General features: G+C 36.9%; 1 long non-coding RNA gene across 2 annotated transcripts in view; it reads left to right on the forward strand.

The window, feature by feature from the left end:
• LOC139363645 (uncharacterized) overlaps positions 1-23,548 on the forward strand; it is a 158,984-nt gene extending 135,436 nt beyond the window's left edge. For both annotated transcript variants that reach the window (XR_011624356.1, XR_011624357.1), the window contains exons 3-4: positions 22,100-22,186; positions 23,141-23,548. This is a non-coding gene — a long non-coding RNA (uncharacterized lncRNA). The remainder of the gene's footprint in view (positions 1-22,099; positions 22,187-23,140) is intronic.
• Positions 23,549-24,123: the final 575 nt, after the last annotated feature.

A 24,123-nucleotide genomic window follows, 5' to 3' on the forward strand; every position in this document is an offset into this window, starting at 1 on the left:
TCCTGGCCTCAGATGATCCGCCTGCCTCTGCCTTCCAAAATGCTGGGATTACAGGCATGAGCAGCCACACTCGGCCTGTTGTTTTATTTTAATAGTAATTCACTTTTATTATATTTTGTATTTTATGAAACTGTTGGTTACAATGGAAATTAAGAACAAAACAAACACACATAAAAGATCCTTACACAAACACTGTTCAAGTTGAACATACCAGACAGAATTTGTGGCAGTACGCTGCATAACCAAGACAGCCAGCAGTAAACCTCTCTAAAGTCTCTAATTCCATTATTTATTTGCATGACCTCAGTCATCACACATTTCAGCAAAACAGAACTTTTCCAGCATCACCTTAACTCCTTCTGTATCTGCTTAATCAGTGTGTACCTTGATAGGATTAATTATCTTGTTTCAGTGACATTTTGTTATGTTGAAAATAATTTGAGGCCGGGCGCGGTGGCTCAAGCCTGTAATCCCAGCACTTTGGGAGGCCGAGACGGGCGGATCACAAGGTCAGGAGATGGAGACCATCCTGGCTAACACGGTGAAACCCCGTCTCTACTAAAAAATACAAAAATCTAGCCGGGCGAGGTGGCGGGCGTCTGTAGTCCCAGCTACTCGGGAGGCTGAGGCAGGAGAATGGCGTGAACCCGGGAGGCGGAGCTTGCAGTGAGCTGAGATCCGGCCACTGCACTCCAGTCTGGGCGACAAAGCGAGACTCTGTCTCACCAAAAAAAAAAAAAAAAAAAGAAAATAATTTGAAATTTGTGCGCCATTGGCCTAGTGGGATTTGGAAAGCTTTTGTACACTATAGAGATTAGGTGCTTGTTGTAATAGGATTTTGCCTGTGGGAAATTAAATGATGCAGAGGCAGGTTAACCCTTTTGGTTATTTAATGCTCCACTGAGTGCACAAGAACCAACAAATTTCTCTGTGCAAAGGCAGAGGATGACTGCCTGAGCTCCGTGAATTTACTCACACATCCATCTACCACCAGTCCGATATTCCAGCTACTTGTATCATCCAGATAGGTCGTGTAAGTTGCTTCCAGTTGACAGATATATTATCTGGAGGGGGTAAAATTCAAAAGGGCCTATGCATCAGAGTAGTTGAAATGCTATTCCAAAGAGAAGAAGTGAGTCTAGAGGCAATACCATAAATAAAGGAGTATTTTAAAGGGAGGAAGTTATGACAAAGCCTGGAGCATGGGTTATTGCATGAGGAGGATGAACTTATATAGTGTGTGAATTATGAGGAAGGAATCAGGTGGCTCCTGTCCATAGTAGAAAGTGAAAAACCATGAACTTTACATGTTTACCTGTTTTATCTTTCTCCAAGTCCTGTTACCTAATTTTACTAAGCTTCCGTTGCCTCAATTGTAGAACCAGGGAAATTATATGTGTCAGAGGGATGTGAGAATTAAATGCTAGGATTTATATTAACCATGTTTATAAGTATTTCAAAATATTTTATGTTCACTATTATTGTATACTTTACTACAGGTTGGCTCAGGGTAGATGAGGGGCTTGTCATCTGTTCATCTCCTCATATACTGCACATAATTTAGAAGTGTTTTCAGTTGCAAGTAACAGGAAACCCAAATTAACAAATCCTAACAAAATAAGAGTTTGTTTTACTCACGTAACATTGAATCCAGAGGCAGGCAGTTTCTGAAATTAATCATTAGTTCAGATGTTTAGCATCACAATTAGATGCCAAAACTCTTCTATCTTTCTCTTCTGTCCTTAGCATGCTGACTTCTGCCGACTTTTGCCGACATGCTTGTTGCTTCATGGTCCCCAATTGGTATTTGTATCTAAAAGCATTATGTACAATTTGCAGACAGAAAGGAAAAAGGTTAAAAGATCTTCATCGTGGAAGGATTTGTCTTTTTATGAAGAATTGGAAACTGTTGAGAGAAAAATTTTCCATGACTATTTTGGGTTTGCATTGTTGGATCTTCTGAGCAAAGACATGTTTGAAGAACAAAGGTCTTGAAAGCTAGAACCTCTCAGATGTCATCCTCCTTCTCTCCATCATCTGGACACATTTGCTTATATTCTGAGCTATTAACCTAAAGGCCTCACCGCCCCCTCTCCAGAGAAGAAGTATTTACATTTCAGAGTAAAGATAAGGTCTCTTTCTCTTTCCTGATTGGAGGATGGGTAGATTGCCAGTTGTCCTACAGAAGCTCCAGGTTTCAGAATTCTGGGGTTCCTCTTCTGTGGTACTGCCAATTTCATGTGCATGTAAATATCTGATCCTCATTACATTGGCCTGCGAGAAATGGAATATGGGAAACTGGTGCAAGGTATTTCTCAGGCTGCGGCTGCATTTTGACATGAGCATTAAATGATATATTTCCCTTACCCAGTAGTCTTGTGTTTTTCTGTCAAAAAATATACATAAAAATGCAGAAGGATAACTTACCTTGAAAGTAGGCAAAGTCTCAGACTCTTAATACTTTCTGAATTACCAGGAACAAGTTTCTTCAGCAGATTTTTCTCTTCTGTTGTATCAGTCAGAACAATAACACGTGCTTAATTTTAGATTAATCAATGACAACCAAAAATGAGATTACACAATGAATTTAGATGAATTTATCACCTGGTCTTGGGACCAGGAAGCACTCTTTCTTATCACAGTAGCTCTACCCGTTCTGGAATTATATTTTTTTAAAAAGTGTTTGTGTGTGGCTACCTGGTGGCTGACCAATGCATGGTGTTTTTGTTAAATGTAGTGAATCTTAAAAATTCATTAATAGTGTATGTGTTTGCCAATATTAGGGACTAAATTTTTTCGAGTCAAGGAACTGTGTCTAATTTATATTTGAGAATACTTAAGAGATCAGTATAGAGTTTTACGTATAGATGCTTAACACAGGTTAATTCAATGAATGAATGTATTAGCCAATACATCCTGCTTATGAAAAAAAACTGTGCTCAATTAATTGAAATGCCCACACCATGTAACAGAAAGGAAGGGAAAAGTATATATATCTAAGTCATTGAATGATAACAAGTACTGGTTCCTGACTGATTGATTCTGGAAGTTTCCCAAATTGGAAAAATCTCCACTAAATTATGATAATGCCATTTAATGTAATTGTAACTTTCTGTAGTTTCAAGGTTGGTTTGAATGTTCCATTTCTGTATGCTACACAGGCACTTTAATATTATAGCTCTATCAAATTCCTATGTGATTTATAAACTGGTAGCTAAAAATGTCAAGGATGTTTTCAAGGGAAGTGTTCCATATTCCTTAAAATGTATTTATAGTCAGAACAGAAGAACAGAATAAATATGGGGGCATGTATTTATTCTTAGTGACTTTCTTGTCAAATTTATTGGGTTTACTTGTCAGGTGAGCAGTAATCAAATCGTATTGTCTGTGCTATAAAATCAAGCTGGTGTTAGAAAATTAAGTTGTGCTCTTTTTCTTTTCTTTTTCTTGAGATGGGGTCTCACTATGTTGGCCAGGCTGATCTTGAACTCCTGGGCTAAGCAATCTTCCCACCTCAACCTCCCAAAGTGTGGGGATTGCAGGCATGAGCCACTGTGCCCAGATCAAGCTATGTTTTTCTATTATTTATGTGACTATTAGTACATGTATGCAATTTTAAAATGGAAAATTATTAGGCAATATTATTAATGAAGTAAATAATGCAACATAAAACAACTCAATTACAGTACTTCTGGATGATTGAATTGCTGCTTAGGATATAAAATATATTGACATTTAGTCTACTACAATAATATAAATATAAGGAAACAAATCAGAATTATATCTTTCTTTTTAATAACAGCAAGTATTCACATAGCATAGATGGAAAGATTGTGAATATTGTTTATTGAATCAGATATGTTAGTCACAAATAGCTTAAATGGTCCATTGGAGCCATCCAATAGGCTACCATTTTGTATGGTACCATGATACCAACATGGTAATAATGATACCCACTACTGTAAGGTGGTTGTTCCTCACTGTGCATAGAAAATTAACCAACAATTACTTGAATTGTTTTCTCTGATGTACTTGATTGCTGACAAAATGACCAATTTAGTGCATGCAAATAATGTGTAATTTAAAGGCTTATCATAAGCTTTTCATTCCTAAGAAAATGATCTTGGCTAACTCAGCAAACTGTGTCTTCTTAGTGCCTAACTGGGCTTTATTCAACTTTTCTATCTTGTGACCTCAAATGAGAAAATGTTCTGCTTCAACTGATAAAACTTTTCTGGACAGGTCTGCATTCCTCCTGAAGAGGGAAGTCTAAGACTTACTGATAAAACACCTTCCGCATTTAAATAGATCAATACATGATCAAGCTGCGGAAACATGTTTTCTTGTTTCTATATTGGAAGAAAAGAAATGAACATTTATCAAGTGTTTTTAATAAACCATGCCTTTTAAGAAATAAATTTCATTGTGTGTATTTGAGGTTTTCAACATGATGTTATGGGATATCTATAGTAACATATAGACTGTAAAATGGTGACTCTCCTGGAGCGAGTGAATACATTCATTATCTGACATGGTTATTTGTGTGTGTGTGTGTGTGAGACAAGAGTAGCTGAGACATATCTTTTCAAAAACAGTTTCTAAATACTATTTTATTGGATTCTTATAGTGACCTTTTTAAGATGAGTATTTTCATGACCATTTGACAAAGAAAACTAAGACTTAGAAAAGTCAGGGTAATTTGCATACATTTCTACACATATTAGATAGTAAATACTGAGTAGAAATTCAAATCCAGTCCTGTCTGTCTTTAATGTCCTTTTTATGACATAATGACCACCTCTTAGCACTAACATTTTTCCCACTGGAGAAAGCTCTATTTGACATATTCTAATCAAGTGTATTATCTAAGATCAATATCACAGGAATACCAAAATTATACAAATTCTCCTGTTTTATGAGAAGAATATAACAAGAGAAATAGTCAATCACTATTCATTAAAAAATGAGCTAGGGAGAATTAGATAATGTACTGGAGAGCATGGAGGGTAGAATAAATTTTACCTAAGAATCTTGAAATAATTAACAACTGCAGAAATATGTTTGGTCAATTTCACTTTGGGTGTTAATGATCAAATGTGTAAGGCAGAATGTACAAACGTTTGGTAACAAGTTTAAGTGGACAAACTTCACTGTCTACTTACTGGATTATGCACACTTGAGGCCTTTTACTGAGTACCACTCTGGTCATTCAGTAACAGCTGTCCTTGTCAGGTGGGGGACTTGTATGGAATTTGCCTCACCCTGATTGTGGCTGGTGGCCTATAATGATGAAATGATGGCTGTTCTTCCAGGTCAGTTACATTGTGGCTTCTGTGCTGAGGCTGCCATTTGTGTAGATGTTTTTCTGACATAAACCCTCTATCCAGCAGAAATCAGAAAAAGAACACATAAATATCTCACACCTTTGATCACTGCTTGCCTGGTATATGTGAGACTTGGTGACCTGGAGATAAGAGGCTTGGTTTCCCCTTACCAATTATTCCCCCCAGCCACTCACTATCCTGTATACCCACGATTATCAGCCTTTCTTCGGTCTCACGGGGCCCGACTCCAAAAGAAGGTTAAATAGTTTGTTTTCTCACTATACCCTGGAAGCAGAATATCGCTCTATAAAACGTTTCATCCATGAAGGGCGATCACAGTTCTGCTCATTGGGAAAAAAACAGAGCATCAGAACCTTGTCACATAAAGAACGCGTGTTGCATTTCAAAAGAAGAGTTACATTCACCCTCTGGGGTTAGAGATCTCAACACATAACTGTGAACAGCATTTATACACTATTGAGTCTGGCTGTTAATTGACTGGACAGTCAAAATTGCATGCAGCTAGGAAAAGTGTCAACTTTAATCTTCTCAGAACTGCTTCAGAAGAGAATTAAGTGGAAAGCAATTTTTATCAGAATTAAACCAATAGTGTAGGTTTAAAATGGAAAAAGTTGAGGTGACAGGAGAAGTGGAGAGATATTTAAATAAACTTTAAAATGCCTACTACATGCTAGGCACTATTATCATCCCTCTTACCAAAGTATTTTACTGAATTGTTATAACAAATCTGTGAGATAGCTTTGTTTTCTTGTGACTTTAAGGATTTTTTTTTTCATTTTATAAATGAGGAAACTAAATCTCAGAAAGTGAACAAAAACTTGTTTCAGCTCCCACAATTAGAATAAACCTAGGTCCCTTTGACACTAAACTCTGAGTTTTTGTTCTTTGAATGCATTGAGGTTATTTATCCTCTGTCATGTATTATAGATTCTCCAGGATGCCCAGATAATGACAGAGAAATATGACTTCATACAACTCTTCACCTAGATCCATCTCTGTTTGAAAGGAGAGAACTACTACCATCAGATAGTGTCCTAGTCTATTTTCTGCTGCTATAACAAAGTACCACAGACTGGGTAATTTATGAACAGTAGATGTCTACTTGGCTCACAGTTCTGGAGGCTGAAAGTCAAAGACATGGTGGTGCTGGCATCTGGTGAGGGTCATCCCATGACAGAAGGAAGAAGCAAGCATTTGAGGCATAGAGAAATGAGACGGAACTTAGGTTTTTACTAGGAACCTACTTCCAAGATAACTAACCCACTCCTGTGATAATGGCATTAATCTATTCATGAAGGCTCGTCCATATTATCTAATCATCCCTTAAAGGCCATCTCTTGATATTGTTACAATGGCAATTAAATTTCAACAAGTTTTGGAGGGAACATTCACCCCATAGCAGATAGCTTTTTTCAGAACTTGTGTCTGGCTGTAACATTGGGAGTCATGGTCCATTTGCATCAGAAACTTCTCAGGAGTAATCAAAGGTGCAAATTACGTAGCTGCACACTTCTCAATCAGTTTTTCTAGAAGCCGAGGCCTTGACACTGCGTGTTAACAGAGTTCACAGGTAACACTTATGAATATAAGTTTAAGAACTGTTTTTTTATGGAATATAAAAATGTGGTTGAGTGAATGAGGCAGACCATCCTTGCTTCCAGAATAAATATCACACTTGTACAAATTCCAATGCTCATATAACAACACTCTGTATGTGGTTGGTGTGGTCTCTCAGAGGGACAGGTGAACATTCATAAGTGTTATTTAAAATATCACATATCTGTAAAATATACGTAAATATATTTTAAAATGCCAAAATAGTTTTCTCTCTGGCCAGCAAAGTAGTAAAATCCCCACACTAGAGAGTGATTAGTATTATTGTAGTTCTTGTTGTTTGGATTGAAGGTCTTATTCCAAACCTGTGTGCTCTTTCAGCAGATTTGCTTGTGGAGCGTCTGAAAGTGCAGAACTCTGTGATTCTGTATTTAAAAAAATACTGCAAAGTAAGTGGTAGATCCAAATCAAGGCTGGACAGTATGCTACTTAAAAGTCAGAGTGGGGAAGAGAAAAGGGAATGCTTCACGAGGATAAGGAACAATCGTTGGCAATGGGCCACATCAAAGCCAGGTTTTCTGTTCTGTTGTTTTCATCTGGGGAGGCCCCTCCTCAGACTCAGCTACCCCCAAGAGACCTACTCGCATCTACTGTCTGACACTGGTGATAAATTCTCCTTCTGCTCCTCAGAAAACACATGCACATCCTGTGGGACATTTTTTCTTTTAAGACATTCTACAAGAAATTCATAGCTTCCTCTATACAAAGGAAGAGCAATTTAAACAGAGGGCTTTAAAATGAGCTTTTGTTTTATCACCAGCTCATCACAGAAACCTAAATGATTTCAAGAAGAATTATGGCTTTTACTTTCTTCTCAATAACAAAGACAATGATAACATATATTCTATGTAATATATTAATATTAATATATAAATACAAATATATCCTATATATATGTAATATATAGTATAATTGAACTTTTTATAAAATCAATTACATATATTTTATAAAATCAATTACATAATACATATATAATTCCTATAACTATATAATAGGTGCTTCTGAACTCATGCAGCTAGTAATATTTGTATATTATGTATGTTATCTCAATGACTTAGGAATTTTCAATATTTCTCATTGAGATTTGCACCTATATATATATATTTTTTTTCCCCTATCATAATGCTTTTTACTATAACTGAGATAAGGAAAAATATTATAAAATATTTAAGTAAAAGTTAGTATATAGTTTTAGCATAACTTAGTAGGCTTTTATTTTCTTTCTGGATTACTTAATATCACTAAAAAATTTCAAATTATGCAAAGATTAAGCACTATTGTCTCATGAACAGAATTACAAAGTTTATTGGGTTTGACAGACATTTTTCAAGTTAGTATACATTGGACAGACTTTACCCCACACTAAATATAGGTTATAGTGTTTCTCCATATGAAATATGTTTGACAAAGAAAGAAAAATTTTAATTTGAGAATATGGGAAAAAAGAATTTTGATAACCAAGGATGTATCCTGGGTATTAATATAGAAGCAGAAAGTAATGAAAAGTATTAGGGCATCTCTAGCCCATTTTATAAGCATATTTTTGTATTGATGAGATAATAGATGTATTTTTATTTGTGCTCTAAGACAGATATCCACATAGTTTATAAAATTACTATTTTTCATCATTCATAGCATCTGTATTGGTTAGGCTGGGCTAAAATGTGCTATGATAGCATACAGCCCTCAAATCTCAGTGGCCTAAAAGAATCACATTTTACTTTTCATTCATTCTGTATGTCCATTGTGGGTCAGCAAATAGCTGTGCTCCACCCTGTCACTTAGGGCCCTGTGTGATGGACACTGTAATTACCACCTGGTCTTTTGCCAGATTCTGTAGCACAGAAAAATTCAGGCTTGGAGGTTATGCATCAGCAACAAAATGCTTAGCCCAAAAGTTATATGTATATTTTTCATCCCTCACAACTTCTTAGCCAGAACTGGTTATGTAGCCCTGCCAATTAAAAAATGAGCCAGGCCTAGAATTGCTCCCATGTACCTGGTCAGGGAGAGATGAAATATTTTGCAACACCAGTGACTACCAAATTGTGTAACCCATTGTTACTGCTTTCTAAGAACTGAGGGCCATTGAATCATGATGAAACCATTAGGTAAGGGAAGTATTACAGATCAAACTTTTTATAAAATCAAATTTGTAGAGTGTCAGCTTTAAAATTCTATTTCCATGCTAAAACCATTTGGGGGAAAAACATAAATAAAACAAATTTATCATGCTGGATGGGAAGATAACAAATACCTAAAAGAAAGTGGAGGATCTTGAGAACCATTGAAATAAAGCACTGAAGAACTGCATGGAGAGTAAAGTGATATGGTTTGATTTTGAGTCCCTACTCAAATCTCATCTTGAATTGTAATACTCAGTTGTTGAAGGAGAGATCTGGTGGGAGGTCATTGGATCATGGGGACAGTTTCCTCCATGCCGTTCTTGTGATAGTGACTGAATTCTCATGAGATCTATTGGTTTTATAAGGAGCTCTTCCCCGCTTCACTTCTAACACATGCTCTCTCTTGCCTGCCACCATGTTAGGTGTGCCTGCTTCTCCCTCTGACATCATTGTAAGTTCCCTGAGGCTTCCCCAGCCATGCAGAACTGTGAGTCAATTAAACCTATTTTATTTATAAATTATCCAGTCTCAGGTATTTCTTTATAGCAGTGTGAAAACAGACAAATACAGTTAATTGGTACAAGGAGTGGGGTTGGAGCCCTCACACAGAGTTCCCACTGGGGCACTGCCTAGTGGAGTTGTGAGAAGAGGACCACCCTCCTCTAGATGCCAGAATGGTAGATCCACTGACAGCTTGAACCTTGTGCCTAGAAGAGCCACAGACACTCAAAACCAACCTGGGAAAGCAGCTGGGAGGGGGACTGTACCCTGCAAGGCCACAGAGCTGCCCAAGACTATGGAAGCCCACCTCTTGCATCAACATGACCTGGATATGAAACATGCAGACAAAGGAGATCATTTCAGAGCTTTAAGATTTAATGACTGTCCTGGAAGATTTCAGACTTGCATGGGGCCTGTAGCCCCTTTGGTTTGGCCAATTTCTCCATTTTGGAATGGGAGGTATTTACCTAATGCCTTATTTAGGAAGTAACTAACTTGCTTTTGATTTTATAGGCTCATAGGCAGAAGAGACTTGTCTTGTCTCAGATAAGACTTTGGACTGTTGACTTTCAAATTAATGCTGAAATTAGTCAAGAATTTGGGGGATAGTTGGGAACACTGGATTGATTGTGAAATGTGAGGATATGAGATTTGGGAGGGGCCAGGGGCAGAATGGTATGGTTTGACTTTGTGTCCTCACCCAAATCTCATCTCAAATTGAAATCCCCAGGTGTTGAGGGAGGGATCTGGTGGGAGGTGATTGGATCATGGGGGTGGTTTCCTCCATGCTGTTCTCTTAATAGTGAGTGAGTTATGAGATCTGATAAGGGGTCTTCGCTCTTTTCTTCCTACACACTCACTCTCTTGGATGCTGCCATGTAAGACCTGCCTGCTTCCCATTACACCATGATTGTAAGTTTCCTGAGGCCTCCTCAACAATGTGAAACTGTGAGTCAGTTAAACCTTTTTTCTTTATAAATTACCCAGTCTCAGGTATGACCTTAGAGCAGTGTGAAAGCCAACTAATAAACACATACAGATGTGTACATATGCATGGTGGATGATGTGTCTGCGTTTTCAAAAAAGAGGAAAGCCATGTAACCTGGTCCTCATTGCCAAAACATTATTGTTTTTAAAATTTTTAAGTGGGAGTTGTGGTTATGTCTACTATAGGGGCTTTAGGAATTTTATGTTATGGTTATTCTCCACAATTAATCACACACTCTCTATATATGGGTGTTGTACATATATGTGGTTGTATATATAAATATACACACAAATATAAATATATTTACATGTATTATATCTGTATGCATACATATAAATATGTATAGCTATATAGGTATATGTATGTATATATAAAATATACATGTATTTTTATATGTATAAACCTATATAGGTATACATAGTTACATGTATTCTATACATGTGTATAATATATATTTTGTATATGCATACATATTTATATACCTATATATGTGTGCATATATAGCTATATAAATGTGTGTGTATATATACACACATGTGCATATATAGGAATATACATACTTACAGGTATATACATGCCTAGATATAGGTATATGAATATATGTATATATGCGTATATAAATATATTTACACAAATATATGTAAATATTATATATATATATTTTGCACTCCAGCCTGGGCAACAGAGTGAGACCTTGTCTCCATAAAATAAAATGAAATAAAATAATACATACAAATTTTGCATACAAATGTATAATGAATAATGAATACATATATTTGTGTGTATAAATGTATACAAATGTATAATGAATACATATATTTGTATGTATAAAATCATACAAAATTGTATGTAATTGTGTGTAATCACATACAATTATATAATGTTTACACATACACATATATTTTTGTATTTTTAGTAGAAGCAGGGTTTCACCATGTTGTCCAGTTTTGAACTCCTGACCTCAGGTGATTACATACAATTACATACAATTTTGTATGATTTTATACATACAAATATATGTATTCATGTGCATATATAAACATATTTACATATGTATATATTTACATGTATACATATATTTATAATATTTACATGTATACATATATTAGGTTGGTGCAAAAATCTTGTGTTTTTTTGCCATTAAAGATGCCAGCAAAAACCACATTTTTTCACCAACCTAATAAATGTATATTTACATATATATGTATGTATGTATTCATGTACATATATAAACATGTATACATAAATGTGTGTATAAATAAAACACACTTATATATGAATATAAGTATATACACTTACATAAAATATATATACTTATACATGGATATAAATTTACTGACTTATTTTTTGTTTACCTTCTCAGTTTGATTTTAAAAATGACTTACTCTTTGAATTGTATTCCGCATTTTCTGCATCAATTCTAAGTTAGCACATAACTAGTACTAAAATACTGTGTCCCAATTGAAAATGAAATCCTACATCTATGCAATGGAAAAACTATCTGGATCCTGATTCAAATAATCAGTATGTGAGTATATGTATATATGCATAACATATAAATATATATGTTATATGTGTGTGTGTGTGTATTTAGAGAGGACTCTTGCTCTGTAGCTCAGGTTGGAGTGCAGTGGTATTATCATAGCTTGCTGCAGCCTCAAACTTCTGGGCTTAATTGATCCTCCTGCCTCAACCTCTTTATAGTAGCTATGATTCCAGGTGCATGCTACCATACCTGAGTAATTTGTTTTAAAATTTTGTAGAATTAGAGTCTCATTTTTATTTTGTAGAATTAGGGTCTTGCTTTGTTGCCCAGGCTGGTCTTTTTATTTTATTTTATTTGATGGAGACAAGGTCTCACTCTGTTGCCCAGGCTGGAGTGCAGTGGCATGATCTCGGCTCACTGCAACCTCCACCTCAAGAGTTCAAAAGATCCTCCTGTCTCAAACTCCTTAGTAGCTGGGACTACAGGCCTGCACCAAGGTGCCTGGCTAATTTTTGTATTTTTAGTAGAAGCAGGGTTTCACCATGTTGGCCAGTTTTGAACTCCTGACCTCAGATGATTACAGGCGTGAGCCACTGTGCCTGGCCCTCTCAGGCTGGTCTTGAACTCCTGGCTTCAAGTGATCCTCTTGCCTTGGCCTCCCAAAATGCTGGAATTATAGGCATGAGCCACTGTGTCCAGCCTGTGTATATCTTGTATAACAAATATTGAGTTTTTGTATTAAAATTCAGAAGTATAGTATGAAAATGTAACTTTTAGTGGTATAACACTAAAAATTCCTTTGATGGAATTTAACTAGTACCAAAAGTATATTTTGTCTTTACACAACTTTATTCATTTTAATTGAAGAAAGTGCATACAGTCATACAACACACACACATCTATATCTTTGATTTTATTGCTATCTCTATATCCATGTATCTGTATATGCAGAAAGAGTAAGAGATGGTGAGAGGAGAAAAAGGAAGAGAGGATGAGACAGGCCAAGTAATGACTGCAGTATTAATGTAGTAGGTATAGTATTCTGTAATTCCTCACTAGTGTGCTTTTGACCTTGCACAACTCATGTTTTAAACATCTGTGTTCTTCGTAAAACAGGTAATTTTGAGACTCAAGTACAAAGTATTGGAAGTATGGAAGTATTGTTAATACTAAAGCACTAGGCAAAAATTTAATTTTGAGACTCAAGTACAAAGTATTGGAAGTATGGAAGTATTGTTAATACTAAAGCACTAGGCAAAAATTAGCTTGTCATCATTTTGTAATGCTCTAGGAATTAATTTAAAAAACCCAAACTGGGCAAGATGGACTAGCCACATTTGCTTTGATACATAATAGGAATGTGAAAAGAAGTATAAGATGTCAAAAGTTATATCCAATCAACAAAATGACTTGTTTGCTGACCTGCAGTGGCACCTTGGCATTCTTCCCAGATTCTCTAGTTTGTCTCGACTTATTTTCTGAATGGGAAGTGAAAAGACTGCTGAAGAATCAGGTTTATTAACCATTCGTTTTTGTTTTCCTACCTTAGCATATATGACATGTAGATCAATTTAGTAAATTGGCCTTTTAAGGAAATCACAACTCTCTGTCGTGCAAGTAAACAACTGAAACAACCGACTGTCATTTTTCGTTCATCTTCTCAGCTTTATTTTTAAAATAGCTCATTCTTAAAATTATATTCTGAATTTTCTGCATCAATTCTAAACTAGCACACAACTAGTACTAAAATACTCTTTGTCCAAATTGAAAATGAAACCCTACACTGACATGACAGATAGCTTATCTAGAGCCTGATTCCAAGTTATAATTAAATTTATAAGAGATTCCTTTCTAGAAAATGTGGTATCAACCTAAATGCCTGTCAATGATAGTCTGGATAAAGAAAATGTGGTACATATGCATTGTGGAATACTATGCAGCCATAAAAAAGGAATGAGATCATGTCCTTTGCAGGGACATAGTTGGAGCTGGAGACCATTATCCTTAGCAAACTAACACAAGAAGAGAAAATCAACTACTGCATGTTCTCACTTGTAAGTGGGAGCTAAAGGATGAGAACATATGGACACATGAGGTGGAACAACACACACTGGGGCCTGTCAGAGGGCAGAGGGTGAGAGGAGGGAGATCAGGAAGAATAGCTAATGAATACTGAGCTTCATACCTGGGTGATGGGATCATCTGTGCAGCAAACCACCATGGCACACATTTATGCAACAAACCTACACATCCTGCACATCTACCCCTGAACTTAAAAGTTGGGAAAAAAAAAAAAAGGAAAACAACATGAAAAACATATTTACCTTTAAAAGGTATAACAGAAGTAATTTTGAAGTTAAAAAATTATAAATATAAGTGGCATATCCATTCTGAAGAGATAACAAGAGAAACTAGAAAATTTGTTTCTATTCTTCTGATTGGTAAGATTTCATTTCACATGTTGCCCTTAGAGATTGACACCTAATTCTTTTATGTTCACTCTTTCTTGGGACTTTGGAAGCTATAATTGAATTTATAAGCATGTATCAACATAGAAAATCATAATACTTAAATCTGTTCCTTATGAAATAAACATTTCCGTGGTTCATCTGTGCAGTATAGTGCGCTAATCCAAAAACCGTACAGCCAGTAATTGGTGGAGCCGAGATGTGAATTCAGGTCCATTTGATGCCCAAGCATGAACTTTCGCTCCCCAAGCTATGCCACCAGTGTTGCTTCCTCACAATGCTGAAGGATCAGAGAAACCTGGGGTTCATGTAGACCCTATCATTTCCTACCCTTGGATCCTTACATAACTTTCCTACATTGCTAGGATTTATATTCCTCATCTGTAAAATGGTAATCATCATAGTGCCTACCTCACGGCGTTACTGCTCAAATAAGATAATTCATAGTCAGCATTGTGACTGCACTTAGGACTTCATAAATTCCCTCTCATTATGCATTTTAATATGTGAAAATCTAAGTGGGGAGTAGCAGAAAACTTGTTTAATATTTCTTCATTTGGAAATGATGGCTTCTCCCCTTTCTTTGATATGACCTTAATGAGGCATCACCTCACAGCTGGCCACCTATCATCAGTGCACAGGGAAGGGAACGTGAACCCATCCTTGTTAGTTACAGGATCTCATATTTGTGGAAACAGTTATCAAACAAATAGTGGTTAAATGACTCAGGTCAGGTGAATTAAGTCCTTCTTTGTTAAGAAAATAAAGAGATCATCTACCTTTCTCTACCCAGGACTGCTAAGAAGGAGAATGTGAATAAGGGGTTATATAAAGCATGTGTATTACTCCTGGAAGATAGTACAGATTCAGAATTAACTTAAAAAGCAGTAAAAAACAGAAGAGAGTCTCAGTGGTGTTGAACTCAGCCTCCAGTTCCTCATGCCAAACTTTCATTAGTTCTTTGAAGTGTTCATCACAAATAGATGAACTAGTAAAGTTCCCTTTTAGTTTAAGATGTTTTAGGTTCCTATGCAGTATTTGTAAATGAAATAGTTTTAATTCAAATATGGATACTGGTAGCAATCTGTTATAAGTGATGTAAGCTAAAATGCAGAGCCCAATGTATACACTCTATATTACTCCAGTGATAGATACAATGAAAGTCGTGACTTCATCATTATACAACATATCAATGTAAGAAAATTACACTTGTACTCCATAAATTTAAATTAAGAATATATAAATAGTGGTGTCGTGGGGTTGTTGGGGTTATTGGCAATATTTATTAAATGGTAGCGAAGTTAAACTGTTACTTAAGTCTTGGAACTTGGAAAATATAACCTTCAAAATGGAAGCTTTAGTGGATTTGGCTGAAAATCAGGATGCTGGAGTGTTATTATAGTACTTCTCATCTTTATCAAGAACTTGAACGGGGCATGCATTTGGAAGCATACAGGAAATGACATAAAACTCTGACATGAAAGGACCTTTCAAGTCTGCAGGCTACCATCCAAAATGGTTGGGTGTCCAGTTATTCATGGGAATTCCATAATCATAAGGTTTCAGTGCTCATTTCTCAGTGAAAGTTAGTGCAACTCAAGTCAGGGAAATGGGAAACACAATAGAATAAGAAGTCAGAGAAATGGGGTGAAATGTGATCCTGCAGACCCTTCACAAACACCAGCTGCTTTGTATAACTTTCCTGACCATTCCCAAGAATTTCTAGAAATAGAAATCTCAAGTGTGTATTTTTTTTCTTCCCAATATCCTTTACTTTGTGGAACCTTATGACTCTGGTGGATCTACCATTTCCAAGACTGAACTTCATCACATTACACAAAAGCATCTAGCACAAGGCAACCTCAACTCCCTGGCAATAGCTGTGGGTCTAATGGTAGAAGACACATCCTGAAATCAACATGCTATTTCTTCTGCTGGACTTCTGAACATAGAGATTTGAAATGTCAGATAACTGTTATTTTCTTTCCCTCCCATACATAGAGTGCTTATCTGTAGCATTAAGTCAAATGTTTGAAAGTCTTATCTCTTCTCAAGAGAGATAGGTCACTTGGTGGCAGAAGGTCTCTATAATGTGATTCCTGAAGACCATTCTTTGATCATGTGAACTACACGAATATTTTCCTTTCTAGAAATCGTTTTCCTATTTTGTTATAAATATATAAATATAAATAATCTTCAATGAATTGCTTTCACTTGCTTCCTTAATGCTCCAGCTAATATGACAAAGCTTCCACATGTCAACAATTAGCCTACATCATAAATAGTATATAAAAATAAGTTAATGCGCAACATGGTTTTACAGACTTTTAGAGGTAGGAGAGAACCTTGTGGATGGAGATGATGCAGGAAGCTTCAAGGAGGATGAGAAACTTGAGCACAGCTTGGGGAAATTTTGATAAAGAGCTAAGCCTATGGAGACACTCTAGGTTAATGGTACAAAGTGAGAAAAACAGAGACTCTCTATGTTCAAGGAGCTGTCAATAAGATCTTACCGACTTCTGCTGATCCTTTCCCAGTGAAGAGTTAATTATTTTCAGATTTTAGTTTCCAAGGGGGTGGGTGGAGAGAGAGAAACTATTTTTTTTTTTTTTTTTTTTTTTGAGACGGAGTCTCGCTCTGTCGCCCAGGCTGGACTGCAGTGGCCGGATCTCAGCTCACTGCAAGCTCCGCCTCCCGGGTTCACGCCATTCTCCTGCCTCAGCCTCCCGAGCAGCTGGGACTACAGGCGCCCGCCACCTCGCCCGGCTAGATTTTTGTATTTTTTAGTAGAGACGGGGTTTCACCGTGTTAGCCAGGATGGTCTCGATCTCCTGACCTCGTGATCCGCCCGTCTCGGCCTCCCAAAGTGCTGGGATTACAGGCTTGAGCCACCGCGCCCGGCCGAGAGAAACTATTAATCACTTCAACCAGTTAACCTCCCATGATGCCACTGTTTGTATCCACAAATGGAAGGACAATTTTCACCAGTTAACACTCTTACTAGTGTACCTAACTCATTCTCGGTTAGAAGATGAGTGTGTTTGAGAAATCAGTAACACATTTACACCTTCATTCTTAAATGATCTGGTGAAAAGTTGAATTTCCTTTGATGAATGAATGAGTCACAATAGCACCTACCCAACTAGAGAGACACCAAAAAAAGTAGGCAGAACATACCATGGAACGGGTCAATGTCATCAACTTCATCGGAGTAGACTAACCTCATTGAAGATAGTGGTGTCATCAGTCTTTATGGTTCATAAAGCATTTTTCACATTTCATTTTTTACCATCTCCATCTTCACAAGCACACAATTAGATATCTTTGGATTTGTTATTAATTTCATACACCTTGTTATTAATTAAAATCCCTAAATATAAATTTGTTGATGAAATTGGAACCTCGAAAAGCTTGTCAGAAGTATGCAAAAAAGCAAAAAGAAGGAAAATTGAGCATATTAACCCTTCATGGGAGACTGGCATAGATTGCCCCCTTATACAACCTGACTGTCCCTATGTGATCTGTGTAAAAGAACACTCTAGAAGAAGGTAGGAAAGCAAAAAGATTTGATGCATTAAAGATGATTATTTCCTGAATGTTTAATTTGGCAGAAGACAAGCTTTACTGTCATGATTCAAGTGTGGTGCTGTACATATATTTAAATTTGGCTGTTTCCTTGCCTCAGTTAAAATGAGTCATGCATCACCTTCAAGAAGACATTGGAGAGTGGAGGAATATTCTACAGTAAACCGAATTATGCTCAAACATTTTATGGTTTGAGTGTACCTAACTGCTGACCATGGTTTCCTATGGGAAATGGAGGAAAAGGATAAAGCTATTGCACTGCAGGTCAAGCTGGTATTATTTCCCAACTGAGAGAAATTCTTAAAGTACAGCATATAATTGTGCTTGCCATTTATTAAACAGTTGTTGTGTGCTCCACACTGTATGTGCTGTAACAACCCTATGAAGTAGATGTAGTTAACATCCATTTTAGAGAAGAGATAATTGAGTGATAATACTTAATGGAATTACCGAAGTCTGCACAATTAATAAACACAGAACCAGAGTCAAGCCCTTTCCCCTTTGGCATCAGGTGAGTTTTTTGTTGTTGCTATTGTTGTTTGTTTTTTGTTTGTTTGAGATGGAGTCTCGCTCTGTCACCTAGGCTGGAATGCAGTGATATGATCTTGGCTCACTGCAGCTTCCGCCTCCAAGGTTCAAGCAATTCCCTGCCTCAGCCTCCTGAGTAGCTGGGATTACAGGTGTCCGCCACCATGCCTGGCTGTTTTTTTTTTTTTTTTTTTTTTTTTGTATTTTTTAGTAGAGATGGGGTGCTGGGATTATAGGCATGAGCCACTGTGCCTAACCTAGGTGAGATTTAAAATATATTTCTCAAGTGGGTCTGAGAGGATTGGCAATGAACTTTATTGAGACGGAAAAAATGAGAAAGTTTGGGTTGAGCAGCTGAGAACTGTAGTTACTATTTCTTGAGTTGGGGAAAAATGAAGAAGGTGCAGCTTAAAAGGGAATAAAAAGTACATATTATATATTACATTTCAGGTGCTATTACATATGGAATGAAGATGTTACATAGGAATTTGGTTAAAGGACCTGTGATTTTGAGGGACTGTTTAGGCTGAGGATATAAATGTGTGTGTTATCAACTTAAAAATGTAACTTCTACCCAGCAGACTTTGGGCAGTGACAGAGGGAATAAATGCTAATTAAAAAAGGGGCTAGAGAACTGAGCCTGTGGCACTCTGCCTTGTAGAGGTTATGAAGTGCAATGGCCTAAATTGTGCCCTTCCCCAAGTTCATATGTTGCAGCCCTAACCTCCAGTGTGACTGTGTTTGGAGATACAACCTTTAAAGAGGTCATTTAAAGAGGTCATTAGGCTAAATGAAGCCATAGGATGAAGCTCCAATCTGGTAGCACTGGTGTCCTTATAAGAAGAGGTGGAGGCCAGGCGTGGTGGCTCATGCTGAAATCCCAGACGTTTGGGAGGTTGAGGTGGGTGGATCACCTGACATCAGGAGTTCGAGACCAGCCTAGCCAACATGGTGAAACCTAGCCTCTACTAAAAATACAAAAGTTAGCCAGGCCTGGTGGCAGGGTCCTGTAATCCTAGCTCCTCAAGAGGCTGAGGCATGAGAAACTCTTGAAGTGGGTAGGCAGAGGTTGCAGGGAGCTGAGATCGTGCCATTGCACTCTAGCCTGGGTGACAAGAAGCGAAACTCCCTCACACAGACACACACACACACGAGGTAGAGACATCAAGAATGAGCACTCAAACAGTGGACAGACCATACAAGGACACAGCAAGAAGGCAGCCCACCTGCATTACAATGAGAGAGGCTTCAGGAGAAATCAGCCCTGCTGACACCTTGATCTTGGACTTCCTACCTCCAGAACTGTGAGAAATCCGTGTCTGTTATTAAAGCTACTCAGTCTGTGGTGTTTTGTTATGATAACCCTCAAAATCAGATACAGGAAGAGTGCCCTCAGTCTAGTAAGACTGGCACAGTGTCAACCACCAATGAGGTGGAGAAAACTGACCATGGGCCATGTCCCTTAAGCTAAGTAAAGGCAATATTTTGAGGAGAGAATGATCAGTTGTGTCTGAGAGGACTGATCAAGAGGGCCCTGAAGTGCCATCCAGCTGGACTAAACTTTAGACAGACTTCTTCCTAACCCAGGACCCCTGAACTCCATGTGCATTTCCTTTAGAAACGTGTAATTATAAATTCTTTGTTCCTTGGCATATTAAAGCTTTCTACCAGTTTTATAGCTTAGAAATATCTTGCTCAAAGACTTAGGAGCTATCTCTTTGAGAGGTAATCATCAAGGAAGGTAGAGCTCCTATTCCCTAGTTTATTTGAGAGGGTGGGAGCCTAACTTTGATAAGTGCCAGTTAGCAGATGCAGATAGTCTAATCACAGGAACAACAACAACAACAACAAAAACCACATGAAAACCTAAGAATAACTCAATGTGTTCAACCCATCCTATTAATCAACCTTACACCAAAGGTTCTGCAGTACTTTGCCACTAGTTCACTCCACAATTAAAAATTCCCCTGCATTTTGTTTCAGCGTAGTTGAGTTTAGATTTTAATTTTGGCTTCTCTTCCCTATTGCAGTATTCTTGATAAAGTCTTCCTTGTTTGATTAACTTTTCCTAGTGCAATTTTTGCTCTGGACAGGACCAGTGAGGTGAGGACTAAGCACTGATCACTGGGCTTCCCCACATGGATTCCACAGGTGGTCTATGGCTGTAGGATTATAAAACTAGTGAATAAAATATTTTCAGAATCCCAGTAGATAATTGATGTGAAGAAACCAGTTCACTGGTTTCTATACCAATATCTCTTTTGGTTTGGGATTAATGATTTCTGCTACAAATAGTCACTTTTTGATCCTCTTACATCTTTCAGCTATTTAAAATACTATAATTGGTAACATCAGCTGTTTAAATATTTAAATATACAGTTAACTATGGTTTGAATGCCTTTGTCAACTCTAAAATTCATGTTGAAATTCAATCCCCCATGCAACAGTTTTGGGAGGTGTGTGGACATTGATAGATGATTCAGTTATGACAGCTTCACTCTCATGAATGGGATTAGGTGCCGTTATAAAAGGGCTTGATAGAAGGAGTTTACTCTTCTTTGCCCTTCTGACTTCTGTCATATAAGGGCACTACATTCCTCCCCTTTTGAGGATGCAACACTAAGGCACCATCTGGAAAGCCGAGAGCTGCCCTCATCAAACACTGAGTGTGCTGGTGCCTTGATCATGACTTCTCAGCCTACAGAACTGTGAGAAATAAATTTCTGGTCTTTATAAATTACCCAGTCTGTGGTATTCCATTATAGCAGCACAGAACAGACTATGACACAGTTGGTTATTGAGACATTAATGACTAAATTTTATTTTGTAATTTAAAGGCAGAAACCTATTTGAGGTGAAAAGAAAGATTCTAGACTGTGAAATCTTATACACTGTTGCATGTATAGAACTGCCTTTAAGGCATTTGACAAGCATCCTCTGAAGTATCTTTGTTTTTAACATGTGAGAAAAATTACATGTTTTTCTTGATAGTGCATTTTTTCTTGTATGATTCTTTTATGCAAATATGTCTGGTTGAGGTTTTGATGAACAATTTAAGCCAAACCTACACACTGGTATCAAAGAAGTGAATATTTTCAAACCTCAGTATTTAGCTTGGGGATTGCAAGCAAATTATCAACCTGTACCTAAAGTTAGGTGTGCTGTTGGGAAAATGGCTGTTAGCTTGTACTGTGTTCAGAATTGAGAATTGTTGATTATATGGAAATATTTAAACTTCATGAAGAAAATGTAGTTGACTACCTTATTGTGATATCCTTTTGTTCTCACTTCTAGTGTGATGTTCTTGTCTACTTGAGATTTTTTTCTCTTATTTCTAGGCAGAAATAGTCCAATAAATATTAGAAAACTCATCAAATGTCTATACATTAAACATTTACGCACTATCCTTCCCTTTTGTTGAGATCTTAAATCCATCCTTTCTTTTCTCTTGTCAAAAGAAATAGGCAGTCATTGAAGAAAAGTCAGAAAAGATATAAAAATAAAAAGAAGGAAGCAACAACATTGGAAATGGCCTGAAGCCACAGGTAAGGTGAGAATGTGATGAGAATATCCTGCTGCATCAAGCCAAGATGGCAACGGAACTTCGTATTTTGAATCTTCCTGCTCCAAATGCATAATGACGATCACTGATATTTAAAGGAGAACATTAAGGAACACATGTATACTACAAAAGTAATAACAACCATCTTTTATAACAAAAAATGAAAAACATTGTGCAAAATGGACCCTCTGAGGCTTCAGGGATTAGAATGACAGCAGCAAATGAGCAGCAGCACCCGTAGCCTTCTTGGGAAAATGGGAATAACAGTTCCCCAAAAGAAGCAGTGGAATAGGGTTATTTCCTCCATGAAAAGAATTGTCCTAAGGTTACAGCTTATAGTCTATGGCATGAGCGAGAAAGAAAATATCAAAATATAAGTTTAAACAAGGTTACTCTCTGATGTAGTGACGATGACTGTATGTTCAAAAACCCCACATCACCAAAGCCCTCAGCTATCTGACATAGTTTTGGTTCTGAACTGGGGCCACAGAGGAGTAGAGAAAGGTCGGGGGGAGGGGAGGAAAGGAGAATGACATTCCTGTAGTCCGCTTTAGTGTTGTCAGAGTAGCCAATGTCTCTTGGTCCTATACAAAAGCAAGAAGGAAAGACCAAGCTCATAATTTTTTATGATAAAATCACAGTAGTAATACATTTTACATGCCAAAAATTAAAATAAATTGGAATATAGAATGATGGAAATCAAGCTGAAAGATCATAGTTTAATAATGAGTATACTCCCTGATATAGTCACCACCATGAATCACTCACAGATCTAAGCCTTTGCCCTCTGTGACATGACTGGGTAAGCAATTATGTTGTCTCACCCAGGAAGATTGTAAATGTATTTTGCTGGTGAATTGAAGAGTTAAACAAATACGTGTAGGTAGACTATGCTGGTCTTTAAGGTTTTTTAAATGCATAGCTTTTTCTCCCACAGTTTTTGAACACAGGATTGGCTCAGTTTCTGACTTCTTGTGGTTGATAAAGCTACAAATCCATTTCTGACCAATGAGTTGAGACTGAAGATGCTGTGCATGATTTCTGGGCTGCACATTTAATTTTGTTCCAAGAGCACCCTCTCCATTATATAAAACTCTGGGAGTAATTCTGCAGAGATCTAAAAAATGCTGGCGCTTCATTAGCTGCGATGCTGAAGGACTGACATGAGCAGGCACCAATGACTCACAAGAGCCATGAAGTACAAGAAAATAAGAGTACTTTGTTATGCTGAAGCCACTGAAATTTTGGGTTGTTTATTACTGCGGCACATCTAGCCCATTCTGACTGATAATATCTCATGCTTATTTCAAAACTACATCTTAACTGTTGTACTCTTCTTGTAGTCATGTAGCAGATTTACCAAATCTTTTAATGTTTATTGTGAAAATTGTTTATTTCAGTGCCGCTTCTTGTACAAAGATTTGAGTTAGCTGATGAGGATGCAGTATACAAAGATTCTAAATGATGCTTTTGTACCTGGACAAAATTGATTAGAGTTGCAGAACTGTATGAATGTCAGAGGCGTTCCACTCACTTTGAATTTATAAGAAAATAATTATTTTTTATTTGGCCAGAAAGACACACTTTAAATAAAAGCTTAAAGAAATAGAAATGTGTATAATATTTATATTCAGGGTACAAATGCAATGGAACTGTTAGTGGTTGATGATTAATATGGTCTTAAAGCCTTGTCAAAATCCAAAAGAGTTAATACTATTAAGCATAAGCCACTGAATAATTCATCATTGAAAATGAACTAATTTTCTTTTTAAAATTTAAAGTACATACATTTAAAAGAAATGACTACGGTGATAGCTTCAAATCTTCATCCTAAAAACAGTGCAGAGAGTAGAATAAAACCTTAATTTTAAGTGATCCCACAAAGTATCAAGGGGTGCTCTGAGTCTCTATTTTCATAAT

This window comes from Macaca nemestrina, chromosome 6 (genome assembly GCF_043159975.1).
Source record: "Macaca nemestrina isolate mMacNem1 chromosome 6, mMacNem.hap1, whole genome shotgun sequence".
NCBI classification, from domain to species: Eukaryota; Metazoa; Chordata; class Mammalia; order Primates; family Cercopithecidae; genus Macaca; species Macaca nemestrina.